At 42.7% G+C, this 14,221-nt stretch overlaps 1 protein-coding gene and 1 pseudogene across 7 annotated transcripts in view; one reads left to right on the top strand and one right to left on the bottom strand.

Annotated features, from left to right (window-relative positions):
- The window catches only part of RASAL2 (RAS protein activator like 2), a 399,967-nt gene that overhangs the window by 226,237 nt on the left and 159,509 nt on the right, over positions 1–14,221 (top strand). The gene's annotated exons all lie outside the window — the stretch shown is intronic.
- On the bottom strand, positions 3,088–3,900 carry LOC133228032 (SREBP regulating gene protein-like; annotated as a pseudogene).

Raw genomic sequence — 14,221 nt, forward strand, 5'->3', positions numbered from 1 at the left:
GAACTGGGGAAGGAGAAATGAAGGAAGTCAGTGTTTAACTGTGGATGAGCTACTTGCTGAGTTTAGAAAGCTGTATCATATGTGTTAATATTTAAGTTAGTCTAATAAACTTTTTTTTTTTTTTTTTTTTTTACTTAGAGCCCTCTAAAATGGGATGCCCAGGTGAGGGCCACTCTCAACTTGTTCTGAGGAAATACTGACCTCAGTAAACCACTCTGGTGACTGGAGAATTGGGTGGGAATGGTAACGAGTGGTGTAAACAATCAGGAATGGTTTTTGATTCAGCCTAGACTTCTGGGGAGAAAAATGGTTGATTGAACGTAAGCATGTACTTGTATTCCTTTCAGAAACCTCACTACAGCTATAGTAATGGGATATTCCTTTAAAGACATAGTCCTTCAAGAATAAGGAAAATGGCAAAGAAGAAAACAACCACAAAAACCAATAATACATAATAATAAATCAAATGCTGGAAAGCAAAGGGAGCGTGGTAAATGACCTACCTGACCTGAGAAAGCCAGTTCTTAATCTAGCAGCAAAGAAAGCCAAGAACCAATCTGATTTTTACCACAGATTCTTCCAATAGTCCAGGAATCGATGGCCTCAGGAATGTATAGTAGTGGATCCCTCAGTCTTCTCCTCTTCCCAAGACCACTAGACAGTCGCTCTTCCCACCCCTATCTCTACCCTAAGGTTGCGGGTCATTTCTCTGGGGGAGAAAACGCAAGGGTCTCTGGACTGGGCCATACCAGGCAAAATGGAGAGCACAGGGTATTTTACCAAATACAAGGGAATAAAACGAACACCTGCGAACTGATGAGACTCCTCTACCTGTCTCCCTCACTTTGTCTTTACCCTCCAGGCAAGAGATCAGTGTCATTGGAGAATTTACCAGCCCAAGAGCAAAGACCTAAGGACACTGACATTCCCAAGGCTAGTTGTCATTGGAGGGAAAGCCTCTAGCATGGAAGAAAAAATCCAAAACAAATGAAAAAGTAATTAAAGAAATTTGGAAGCAGAGATATGCAGGGAATAGAAAACTGTAAAAAAAGTTGTGATTATTTTCAGAGAGAGAAAATAGGACATACATGAGACAAGAACTGAATGTTAAATACAGAGCCAAAATACCGCTTTCTACTGTGTATTAAAAAATTATAACAGAAATAAGACTCAATAATAGGAGCGTTAAAAGATGAAAATGAGGAAATAGCCCAGAAAATAAAGGGGAAAAAAGATAAAATAATTAGAGCATCAGATTAGGAAGTCAAAACAATGAGTTCCAGAAAAAGTAAAACAAAGGGGAGGAAATCACTAGCAAAATATTTTAAGAAAATTTCCCACAACTGAAGGATATGACGTTCCAGATTAAAAGGAATTACTAAGTGCCTATGACAAGGCAAATTTTGGGGAAATTTCAGTTTGTCTCTGATGACAAAGAGGCCATTCTGCAAACTGCCAACGAAAGGGAAGACATTACAAACTAAGGACCAGAAATCAGAATGGCTTCTGACTTCCATCAGCAACACCAGAAGCTAGAAAATAATGAGGGAGGCTCCAGACTTCTGAAGCAAGATTATTTCAGTACAGGATTCTGTACCATATAGCTCTAAGCCACTAATAGCACACAATAATAAAGACATTTTCAGATGTGCAAGGTTAAAAAAACTACCTCCTACACACCATTTCTCCTGAAGCTAAATGGGATAAATTCTCCACCAAGAATGAGCAGGATGTGGGATATAGGATAGGATATCCAACAAGGGGAGAGATACAGGAAGCCCTTGGGAGAACCCTGCAAGGAGAACCCAGGTACACAGCCTCAGAATAATGACACCCAGTATAGACTGGAGCAGTCAGAAGACTGCTGTGAGGACTTCCCCAAGAAGACCACACTGATATATCTGAGTGAAACAACAGGAAGTGAATTTGGGATTGAATTAACAATGAGGACATAGAAATCTAAGCAAATAAATAATCAGACAATAACTAAAGCAAGTTTCCATGTTTGTTAAATCCTAGTTGTAACATCCTCTTAGACCTGAAGTGATAAGCAACATAGATAAATGCTTTTTATCAGCTTCCTCCAACTTTATTATTATAAGCATTTAATTTATAAATTTTACTCTATTTTATTTTCCACACACACAAAGTGTGATTTGGCACTGGTGAATACACACAGAATCTTAAAAGTCCAATGTGAACTGAATAGATTTTCTGGGATCTAACACCAAAAAACAACTGCCAAACAACTGTCAGACAGTTCACCCTCTAAGAAAGCTGACTTAGGGGGACAGACTTCTTTGGGAAGATAAGTGTGAGAAGGGGTGTGTGTGTGTGTGTTTTCCCCATGCTCAGTAGTGCCTGACTCTTTGTGATCCCACAGACTGTAGCCCACCAGTCTCCTCTGTCCATTGGCTTTTCCAGGCAAGAAAAGCCATGCCTTCCTCCAGGGGATCTTCCCGACCCAGGGATTGAACCTACATCTCCTGTGTCTCCTGCATTGGCAAGCAAATTCTTTGCCACTGAGCCAGCAGGAAAGTAATAGGAGGAATTTAAGGGAAATTTCTACCACACAGACTGCAGAAATATATAGGAAGGCAAACAAGGCCCAAGGAGAAAGCTCTGCTGAGATAAAAATGCTGAAAGCGGGCTTGGGCCCTGCCTCAAAGGCAACAGCTGAATAACCAAAAAAGAGCAAGGAAGAAGACCTTGCCCAATCCTGGGATTAGTGTGGGGCTCTGAGAAAGAACAACATGTGGAAACATGACTCCTGAGGGCAAAGAGCATTGCTATTCAGGAGCACATGACATCTTGATCTGAGGACCATAGACTCTCTATCTTGACCAGAGAGGGTTAGTGTCATACTAGTAACACAGGAGCACCGCGAGCATGTGGACCAGCAGCCTTCATGTCCAGCACCCATGAAGGGTAGATGTGAGTCTATTAAGGCACCTTGACGGAAACTTGAATTTTGTTCTTTTCTGTAAATCACAGGGAAACTGAAGGTCTGTACGTCGCATTTCCTGGTGTTGAAAGCAATAAAGGACCAGCACTTAGAGTCAGTTGTGAGATGTATCTCTACTTAGGAGTTGCCTTAAGATAGGGTTTCTGTGACAGAAAAGGAGGAGGCCACCCCATTGGTGACTTTCCTGAGGCTCCCGCTGTCCATGGCTGAGCAGAGCAGTCATTGCAACAGGGGCATGGGCCGTGAGGACAGAACCCCCCAGGACAACAAGGCAGATTTCTGGTGAAGACAGTGTCCCCACACAGGTAAGCAAGCGTCTCCAAGTACCACTAGGAAGAAAGCTGAGCGCACATGGTGCCAGCTGCTGGAGGCTGGCTCAGGATGAGAAGGGAAGAGCATCTGAGTCTCTAGATGATGTTAGATGTCAGGACAGGGTGTTCAAGGCCTACCCCTGAAGAGGCCGGGGTGGGGTCCTGCATTTAGCCAAGCACAATTCAAAGTGGTCTTCAACTGCCATGAGGGATTCTGGAATGTCACTGCTGAGGAAGCGCTCCAGGAGAAGCTGCTTGTTGGGCTCCCCAGCCGCTGGACAAGCAGTTACCACAGCAGTACTGCTTTGTGTCAAAGACAGTGCTGTCACAGCAGCAAATCTTTCCTCTCACAAACGCAGCCATGTTCGTCCGTGATGAGGTGCTTCCCTTGATTGGAGTTCTGCACTGGTTGCTGGACTGACTGGCATTGCCCCAGTTAAACTGTACTTTCCATGGAATGGGCTGATCACGATCTTGACCCTGGAGAAGATTCCGATCTCTTACTGCCCTCTTCTGCTTGAAGGTGCTGGTGAGGAAGTAGAGGAGCAAAAGCCGGATGACCAGGACAAGCACCCACCTCTCCCACAAGAGCCAGTGCCACATCGTGGCCGCCAGGTTTACCATCCTGTTGAGAGCATGTGGGCCCTGCTCCTGTGTGGCATGGCTCCTATGCAGCCGGCAGCCCCATGGCTCAAGGGGGCACCAGTACCCTCTATTATAGAAGCTAGATAAGTTAACACCCAAATAGCATACTTGAGTCACTCCTGGTTCTGCTGTCTCACTGATTGACTTAACATCCACCATCCTCTTAGTATAGTGGTGAGTATCCAGCCTGTCATGTGGGAGACCAGGGCTTGGTTTCCCCAACAGGGAACAGGGAGGCAACATTCCCTAGGGCTTCCCTGGTGGCTCAGATGGTAAAAAATCCGCCTGCCAATGCAGGAGACTCACGTTTGAGTCCTGAGTTGGGAAGATCCCCTTAGAAGAGGGTGGCAGCCCACTCCAGTATTCTTGCCTGGAGATTCTCATGGACAAAGGAGCCTGATTGGTGGGCTACAGTCCATGCTGCTGCTGCTGCTAAGTCGCTTCAGTCGTGTCTGACTCTGTGCGACCCCATAGACAGCAGCCCACCAGGCTCCCCCGTCCCCAGGACTCTCCAGGCAAAAACACCGGAGTGGGTTGCCATTTCCTTCTCCAATGGGGTTGCATTAAATCAGACATGACTGAGCAACTAACACTAATCACAAGCAGATTCTAAGTTTTTACTGTGTTAGCTGGTTCTAGAACTGACTAGAAGTTAGGATACTTTAAGGCTATCTCAGGTCTTCATCTGCCTTTTCTAAAAGCAATTTATTTGTACTCAGTACCTGATAATTCTGTTCTGAACCTGAAATCTGATTTCACCCCCCCCCCGAAATTTCCAGTCATATCAGAGATGTGGTGAGTTCCCAAACTGCTGTCCTTTGCACTCTTTCTCTTCAGAGTTTGTGATGATCGACTCCCTCCCCTCTTCAGAGCTCTCCTGTCTTGTGCAACAGTTTTTCTCTATTGGTTGTGTTTCTCCCACTCCGTACCTTCTTTACTGTTTCCCTTTTTGTGAAGTCTTATTCTTACCCTTCTTTGCTTGCTTTGTCCTTTCTCTGTAGATGACTTAGCCTGTTTTCATGTTTCTAAATGCCACCTTGGTTCTAATAACTTTTAAGTCTCTATTTCTGGCTTTAATTTCTCAGTTGCAGACCTGAATTCCCAATTGGTCATCTGAACATCTTTACTGGAATGTTCAAAACTGAAGCCATTTTGTTTGTATAATTTCCTTTCTTCACCCCCTCCCTCCCCTACAGCCTGTTGTTCTTATGTGATTGAATTTCTGCTAAATGCCCACCATCCTTCTAGTCCTCCTAACGTTAACTTACTCATTTGTTTCTACATGCTGCTACTGCTGCTGCTAAGTTGCTTCAGTCGTGTCCGACTCTGTGCAACCCCATAGATGGCAGCCCACCAGACTTCTCCGCCCCTGGGATTCTCCAGGCAAAAACACTGGAGTGGGTTGCCATTTCCTTCTCCAGTGCACGAAAGTGAAAAGTGAAAGTGAAGTCGCTCAGTCGTGTCCGACTCTTAGCGGCCCCATGGACTGCAGCCCACCAGGCTCCTCTGTCCATGGATTTTCCAGGCAAGAGTACTGGAGTGGGGTGCCATTGATATCTTAATAACTGCGCATTGTATATCTCTTCTCTCGGTTCTCTTTTCTTCTCTCTATGTATCTCCTTTCACTGCTTGGTCACCATTATCTTCTTAAAAGCCCTCTTTGAATCATATTTCTTTCCTTTTTTCTTTAAGTTATTGTTGGCTCTTTCTTTTCCCTTTCTCTTAAATATTTACTTATTTGGCTGTGCTGGGTCTTAGCTGTGGCACACAGGGTCTTCAGTCTTCCTTGGGGCACGCAGGGTCTTTAGTTGCTGCACGGGCATGTGGGATCTAGTTCCCTAACTAAGGGTCGAACCTGGGCCCCCTGCATTGGGAGGGTGGAGTCTTGGCCACTGGACCATCAGGAAAGTCTCATATTACTTTATTTCTTTAAATGCTTTTTATAGGATCTCTAGTGTCTATAGGATAAAATTAAAGTTTGCAATTACACTAAAGTCTCTCTGTATTCTGACCAGAACTTGACTCTCTCCCATCATCTTTTTTTTAACCCATCACAGATTCTCTAGGTTCTCTGGGCTCATAGGTCTACTTCAGGTTCCCCATGCATTCTCATACTTGGGCTTCTGCTCACGTTGGGCATCAGCCTGGTTGTCTTGCTGTAGTCTCTCATTCTGCTTCCCTCATCTGTGATAATCACATTTGTCCTGAGGCCCAGTTAGATATCTCCTCTTGGCAATTGTTTCCTTTATTCCACTAATCAGAATTCATAGCATTTATCTCTGATAAGCAGTTCCTCTTTTACATCTAATACTGAAAGTATGTCCTTACCCTTTTAATAAGTTGTTGGTGTGTATCTTCTTTACCAGATTGGAACTTCTTAGTTGACAAGACTGTAGCTTCACTTTGGTGTTGTCATGGCAACTGACAGGTTTTGTGCATTGTTGCCGAATAAGTGAGTGACTGATTGTTGAGCAGATGACTGACATGAGACACACTAGAGAAACCTTTGCTTGACTTTTTCAGGTGAGACACTTCAAAGTAAAAGATAATCTTAGCTGTGGGAAATATTCTTTCCCTCTAGCCGCCCTCCGCAGGGAAAACCACATCCACTTCAGAGAAATATTTTTGGAATGAAATCAGAGAATTAGCATCATTACGTGGCCGCAAGGACTATAAACAGTTACTGCAATCGCCACAGTTGGTTCTGATAAGTGTGAAGTTGGTATGCGCCACTGTCCATGTTAATAAGTCATAGCACTCAGTGTGCCTGGCTGCACATGGCAGATCTGATCTCTTGGGCTGTGCTGCTAGTTGATTGGAGGAGGGCATGGCAACCCCCTCTAGTATTCTTTTCTGGAGAATCCCATGGACAGAGGAGCCTGGCAGGCTACAGTCTATGGGTTGCTAAGAGTCGGACACAACTGAAGTGATACAGCATGCATGCTAGTTGATATTGTAACCATAGTGGTGTTCGTGAGCATGACACCTATGCTTTTTTTTCTAAAAGATTTTGTTAGTAGTAAATAGCTTTTATTAAATATTATCTTGCTCCTATACAGAATGGTAAGAGAAAATACATCCTTTTAATAACAGAAAATGATCTTTTTTTAAAAATTATTTAATTTTTTGCTGTGCTGAGTCTTGTTGACTAAAACACGATGTACAACTTCAGAGTTGTGAGTTAAGTTTTGTCTGGAGCAAAATGAGGACTGCAGTCCGTGAGGCAGCATAGCTCTGAGAGACTGCTCCAAAGCGGCAGTGGGGGAAAGTCCATATATAAGGTTTTGGTGATGGGGGAGTTCAATACCATGCTGCTGCTGCTAAGTCACTTCAGTCCTGTCCGACTCTGTGCAGCCCCATAGACAGCAGCCCACCAGACTCCCCCGTCCCTGGGATTCTCCAGGCAAGAACACCAGAGTGGGTTGCCATTTCCTTCTCCAATGCATGAAAGTGAAAAGTGAAAGGGAAGTCGCTCAGTCGTGTCCAACTCTTCGCGACCCCATGAACTGCAGCCTACCAGGCTCCTCCATCCATGGGATTTTCCAGGCAAGAGTACTGGAGTGGGGTGCCATCGCATGAAGCACTCATTTTACAAAAGGTTTTTTGTTAGTCATGAGGATCTGATGTCACCATGAAGGGGTTTAGTGCTTCTGTAGATATGGGGAGATGAAAGGATTGAGATCATAAAATCTGTTTCTAAAAACATCCAACTATCTAAAGACCTGTCTCACCAATTTCCCTGGAGCACAGAGTGCTTCACTCCACCCTGAACTCCCTTGAGGGTTGTTGAAGGTCAACAGCCATAGCAGCATGGGGCTCAATCTCCATAGAGGCAGATGGCAAAAGCCTTTGTTGTTCAGTCGTTGGCAGTGCTCTTGGTAAGTGCCAATTTGTAGTTGACAGTCTCCATGCTCTATACAGTCTTTCTCTAGTTGCCGTGTGAGGGCTTCTCATTGCAGGGGTTTCGCTTGTTGTGGAGTATGGGCTCTAGGTGCACTAGCTCAGTAGCTGTGGCTCTCAGATTTAGTTGCCCTGCAGCATATGGGATATTCCTGGACCAGGGGTCAAACCTGTGTCTTCTGCATTGGCAGGCAGATTCCTAACCACTGGACCACCAGGGAAGTCCAAACAGTTTATCCTTTATGTTGCATTTCAGCTTGATAGCACAAACGTGTGTACTACTGTTGGAGTTAACGGTTATAAGATTAATTAGTATATCAAAATCGCAAGAGCAGATTTAGCAGTTACTTCATAGATAGGAAGTTTACTGTGGTAGGAAAGAAGGTGCATGTCTGTGACTGGAACTCTCTGTTCTCTCTGGAAGGATTGCTTTATTAGAGGCACTCATGGGCAGTGGAAATGGCACAAGGTTTGAAGTTACTGTAACTGGCTTCAAATTCCACCTCTTCTCATCATTACCCCTCAGCCTCAGCTTCCTTATCCAGTGAGATTTTTATTATGGTTTGAAAGAAGAATGCAAGACCAACAACATAAATTTTGATTTGAGACAAACTTCAGTTCTCTCTGACTCTTACAAAACCATCGAACCAGTGAGATAATGGAGTAAGTGTTAGTTTCTCATTTTGCCTGGACAGGTTTAAATTAACCCAATAAGGAAATTGGAGGTGTGGCATCTTAGGAAACATCCTGTCTCCGTATCTCATGACTTTACTCATTTGTTTTTCCATTTTTACTTGCACAGTTTGGCAAATTCCTTTCTTCTAAAGTACAGCCATAATTCACCATTCTGTTATGTAACTTGAGGTAGAAAGATGGGAGTGGAGTTGTTTATAGTGCGTCTTGAGATTTAATTTTGAGACTTAATCTTGGCTTTTGACTGCTATAGGAACTTTTCCAAAATGAAAAAATAAATGATTTAGGTAAGTGGAGCCAAATTATCTAAACATTGCTTACTTTAGTTGCGCCAGTGGTCTCTCTTTCTCTCCCCTTTCCCCCATCTCTCCCTCCCTCTCAGTTTCCTCCTCCATCCCTCCGCATTCTTTTTTTTTGGAGGGAGGAGGAGCAGGGAACAGGATTGGCTCAGCTACTTACAAAAGCCTTTTTAGTTTGTATTTCAAACAGAAGGATTTGTAAATCAGATAGGTGGAACATCTAGTTATGTTTGTGTCCAAAACAGCCTGAAGCTGCCTCCAGGGATGAAACCTGTTTTTTTATGACCCTGAGGGCTTCCCGGGTGGCTCCGTGGTAAAAGAACCCACCTGCCAGTGCAGGAGGCACAGGAGATGCTGGTTCCATACCTGGGCTGGGAAAATCCCCTGGAAAAGGAAATGGCAACCAACTCCAGTATTCTTGCCTGGGAAATCCCATGGACAGAGGAGCCTGGCAAGCTACAGATCAGGGGGTCACAAGGAGTCCAACACAGATTCGTGACTGAGCACACACACACATGCACGCTCTTGGCACTCACCTGCCGTCTAATTTCTGTAGTAACAATGCTCAAGAAAGGAAGTTCCCAAGTTTCTCATAAAGCTGTTGTATCTGTTGGATTGTTCTGGTTAACTTCTTTTCTCTGAAATGTACAGCCTGTTTTCTTTTTCTTCAGAAATTTACAGGTTTAACTGTTTTCCATTTTAATTGATAGTTAATATATCACAACAGGAAATTCCCATCTAGTTCATTTTTTTCTTTTGCTTCCAAAATAATTTTGATTGTGTTTTGCATATTTTTTTCTAACTCTGCAGAGTAGAAAATAACAAGATAAACTCAAGGTAGAAAAGAATAAAAAGAAGATGAATTCTTGGGATGGGAAGGAAATAAAAGAAACTTGAAATAGGAAGAGAACTGGTGATACAGATTATTATTTTATGTCAGTTTATTTTTCAATTTAGAGGTCTTTCAGTTTTTTCCCTTTTACTTTAATCAAAGTAGTGCCATCAGAGTCAAAAGCGTAGTTAAACAAACGTTTTGTAATTAGTTTTTAAAAGTAGAAATTGTAGGAAGTATCCAGATGTGTGTTAGGAACCAGATGATCTAGGAAGGGAGCCAGTGAAATAATACATTGGGAGTGACTGAAAGTAAGAGAGAGAAAAATATATTTACATGCAGACTATCATCAGTAGTACACAAAAAACAGTTAGATAAAAATAGCCTTGGAGCAGCCGCTGAAGGCTAGAAAGTTCCACAGTGGTAGATAAGCCTCCCAAAAAAGAAACCCCTTGCAGAATAGGAGTGAGGGGGAAACGTGGCCTCTTCTAATAACGTTTGACATAAGTGATATAGCATAGGGTCGTTGGTAAAGATGAGCTTTTTGTAACTAGATGTTTCTTTGGTTAATAAATTAGAATTATACTAAAATTTTCATAAGCTTTCCTAAGACTTAGCAGTGAATCTGACTACTACTCTATTGTATTTATGCCTAAATAATACGTTCTTGTATCGTATTATTACTTGTCTTAATCAGTTCCCGCTGTGATAAGAGGATACCATGGAGTGGGTGGTTTGAACAGCAAACATTTAATGTCTGCTAAGGGCCCTCTGGTGTTGGAGAAGACTCTTGAGAGTCCCTTGGACTGCAAGGAGATCCAACCAGTCCATTCTGAAGGAGATCAGCCCTGGGATTTCTTTGGAAGGAATGATGCTAAAGCTGAAACTCCAGTACTTTGGCCACCTCATGTGAAGAGTTGACTCATTGGAAAAGACTCTGATGCTGGGAGGGATTGGGATCCTCTGATGCAGAAGGAGAAGGGAACAACAGAGGATGAGATGGCTGGATGGACAGAGTCTGAGTGAACTTCGGGAGTTGGTGATGAACAGGGAGGCCTGGCGTGCTGCGATTCATGGGGTCGCAAAGAGTCGGACACGACTGAGCGACTGAACTGAACTGAACTGAACTGAAGGGCCCTCTTCTGGGCTGCAGACTGCTGACTTCCTATATGCTAACTCATGGTGGGAAGAAGGCATGGGAACTCTCTGGGGTCCCTTTTGTAAGGGTACCAATTCTGTTCATGAGAACTCCTCCCTCATAACCTGATTACCTCCTGGAGGCCCCAACTCCTAATCCCACCATGCTGGGGGTTAGAATTTCAACATGTGAATTTGGGGGACACCAAGATTTAGCCCATTGCACTACTGTTGTCACACCATCATGCAAACCTCATAAGGGTCTTACTGAAGGACCAGGTTATTGTAAATAATAGCTTCTGTAAAAGCACAGTATATTCTAATAGCTTCTGTAAAAGCACAGTATATTCTAGTGTCCATTTATATTTGAAGGTGGATTCTTGAGGCTAAAAAGTGTTTTTAAATTAGAAACTGGATATAAGAAAACTGTTAAAATGCCATGGAGACTGTAATTAATAGCATCATGATCTGTTGTTGAATCTGAAGGCATAAAGGGCAGGAAGACAATGCGGTGGGTAGGAATGAGGTGGGGTACAGAATCTAGAGAGTGGTTTGAGTGGGGAAGGGAGCAGAAGATCGGTATTCTGTATGAGACAACCAGGGGAAAATGGCACTATTTAAGGGACGTTTTGTCAAGATCTGAAAGAAAAATTTCCAGAATTGTAAATAGGTTATGAGTTTCCATGTTAAATGAGTCTACAAAGTGCTCAGCACAGTGAATAAATAAACACCTATTTCAAAGCACATCTTCGGGAAATTTCAAAACATCTTTGATGAGGAGGACCTTCTAAGAGTTTTCAGGAATTGAAAACAGAAACAAAAATATGCTATATGACATTCGAGTAAGAGTGGCATCGAGTTCTTGACAGCAATGTTAGAGGCTAAGACCACAGAGTAGTGCTGTTAAAGTTCCAATTGAACATGACTTCTAAACTGAAATTATATTTCAAGCTGAACGATCCGTCAAGCAACAGAAGGGGAATATTGAAAAGGACAAGAAGAAGACAGAGAAAATCCCCAAAATATTGGTGAAAGGAAGTCCCGGGATGGCAGCTGGATAGCTGAGAGAGTGTCCAATCCAAATTGGAATAAGGGGATGGTAGGGTTTTAGGCACTTCTCAATTTAATCTCAACTTTTCTAGATAATATTCTTACAGCACTAGGTTTTATTTAGAAATGTTGAGATAAATGCCATAAGAAGAGGCTAAAAATTAAAAGAAAGAATGCCTTTGGTGGGCTGCTGTTTTTTCTTTATTAGCTTATTTGATTTTAAGTATAGTTGTTATTTTTCCCACAATGTACATCTATTAATGAAGTAATGTGTAATTTAAGGAAACAACCTTCTCTGAATGTGTAAAATCAGCATGATAGTTACTACTTTATAGGGTTCTATAAAAAAAGGATATTAAAATTAAATTCCCCAGCAGAATGCTGGCACATACTGGGTGCTCATTGAATGTTTGTTTCTTTTTTTCAGTCAGTTTTGCTATATTTTCTATGAGGAAAAAAAAAAAAACACACACACAAAAACAACTTAAGTTCCAAACAAGTCAATGTATGAACACATTTAAAAGCCAAATAGTTTTTAAGTAGGGCACTGAAATTTCAGACTTTAAGTATAAACTGCTGTTGCTGCTGCTAAGTCGCTTCAGTCGTGTCCGACTCTGCAGCCCCAGAGACGGCAGCCCACCAGGCTCCCCTGTCCCTGGGATTCTCCAGGCAAGAACACTGGAGTGGGTTGCCATTTCCTTCTCCAATGCATGAAAGTGAAAAGTGAAAGTGAAGTCGCTCAGTCGTGTCCGACTCTTTGCGACCCCGTGGACTGCACCCTACCAGGGTCCTCCGTCCATGGGATTTTCCAGGCAAGAGTATTGGAGTGGGGTGCCATTGCCTTCTCCGTAAGTATAAACTATGTATTGTTTAATAGATCATGACAAGCATTCTAGATTCCAGATTTTTCATGAAAGCAACTCCTTTCATTAAAAAAATGTCACAGATAGTAAAAATGTAATCAGAAATGAAGTACACACCCCAAAATTAATTTGACGAAATTTAACACCCTTTCTTTCAACCACTCTGGATATACTTCTTGCTAATAATAGTATAGAAAAAATCTATCTCCAGTAATATTTAGATCAGTGTTTATTATACATTAATGTATTTTGGTTGATGATATTGTTGACTAAATTGCCTTATCAGAGTCATTTGTGGCAGAAAAAACATAAATGTTGTTGGCTGCTAAAGTGAAGACATGTATGGGAATCCACCTGCCATTGTGGGGGACGTGGGTCCAATCCCTGGTCGGGGAAGATTTCACATGCCGCAGAGCAATTAAGCCCCGTGTGCCTCAGCGCTGAAGTCTGCGTGCCTAGAGCCATGCTCTGCAACAAGAGAAGCCGCTGCAGCAAGGAGCCAGTGCACCACCACTAGGGAGTAGCCCCCACCCTCCGCCCCTAGAGAAAGCCCACTCTCAGCAACAGAGACCCAGCACAGCTAGCTTCAGTTCCGCTTTACTACAGCATTATGATCAGGTGACTAGTAAGCCCCACACAGTCTTTCCTTAAAATTATTTCACTGGGTAAGTCCAGAAGACTGAGCTAATACTGGCCTGGAATATGAGGAACATAGAGGGATGTGTTACTTTATTTTACTATTGCTACTTGAAATATGTACCCAAGATCCTTCAAGCTACTCTCCTACATACCTACTGAGAAGTTATTTCACAGAGCATTTCATTTGTACCTCTCCTTGGGTAATTTATAATGTCAGCATTTTCATATCAAAGCACCTACAATTACAGTGTAGGGTCTATGGTGTCTTATTTCAGATATTCTTGGTAAGAATAATATTCTTTTGACAAAGTTACAGACTTTATTAGGCTTCTCTGATGGCTGAGAGGGTAAAGCGTCTGCCTACAGTGCAGGAAACCCAGGTTCCATCCCTGGGTCAGGAAGATCCCCGGAGAAGGAAATGGCACCCCACTCCTGTACTCTTGCCTGGAAAATCCCATGGATGGAGGAGCATGGTAGGCTACAGTCCATGGGGTCACAAAGAGTCAGACACAACTGAGCGACTTCACTTTCCTTTCCTTTCACAGATTTTATCGCATGATGGCAGTTGCAGGGGGTGTATGCTAGATCATGTTATAAACTTATTAAAAGTGTTCTCTGATAAAAGAATTAAGCGTAAAAACAAGGAAAGCGTAAATGGAAGAAAAAGAAAACAGTTTAGACAGTCTATGGCAATGATAGCTTGTAAATGATAGCTGGTAAATAAAGAAATCCATACAGATATTTATCACAAAGCTTTTTGAAGGAAAGATGCCATGTCAAATCAGGGATGAATGATATTAATTGTTCTTACACAACCCCCTCTCCCTGCCTTTTACAGCCTCCCTCACCCACACACACAAAATACTATTTTTATTTTGTTTTAACAA

The sequence above is a fragment of the Bos javanicus genome, chromosome 16 (assembly GCF_032452875.1).
Source record: "Bos javanicus breed banteng chromosome 16, ARS-OSU_banteng_1.0, whole genome shotgun sequence".
Lineage (NCBI taxonomy): Eukaryota > Metazoa > Chordata > Mammalia > Artiodactyla > Bovidae > Bos > Bos javanicus.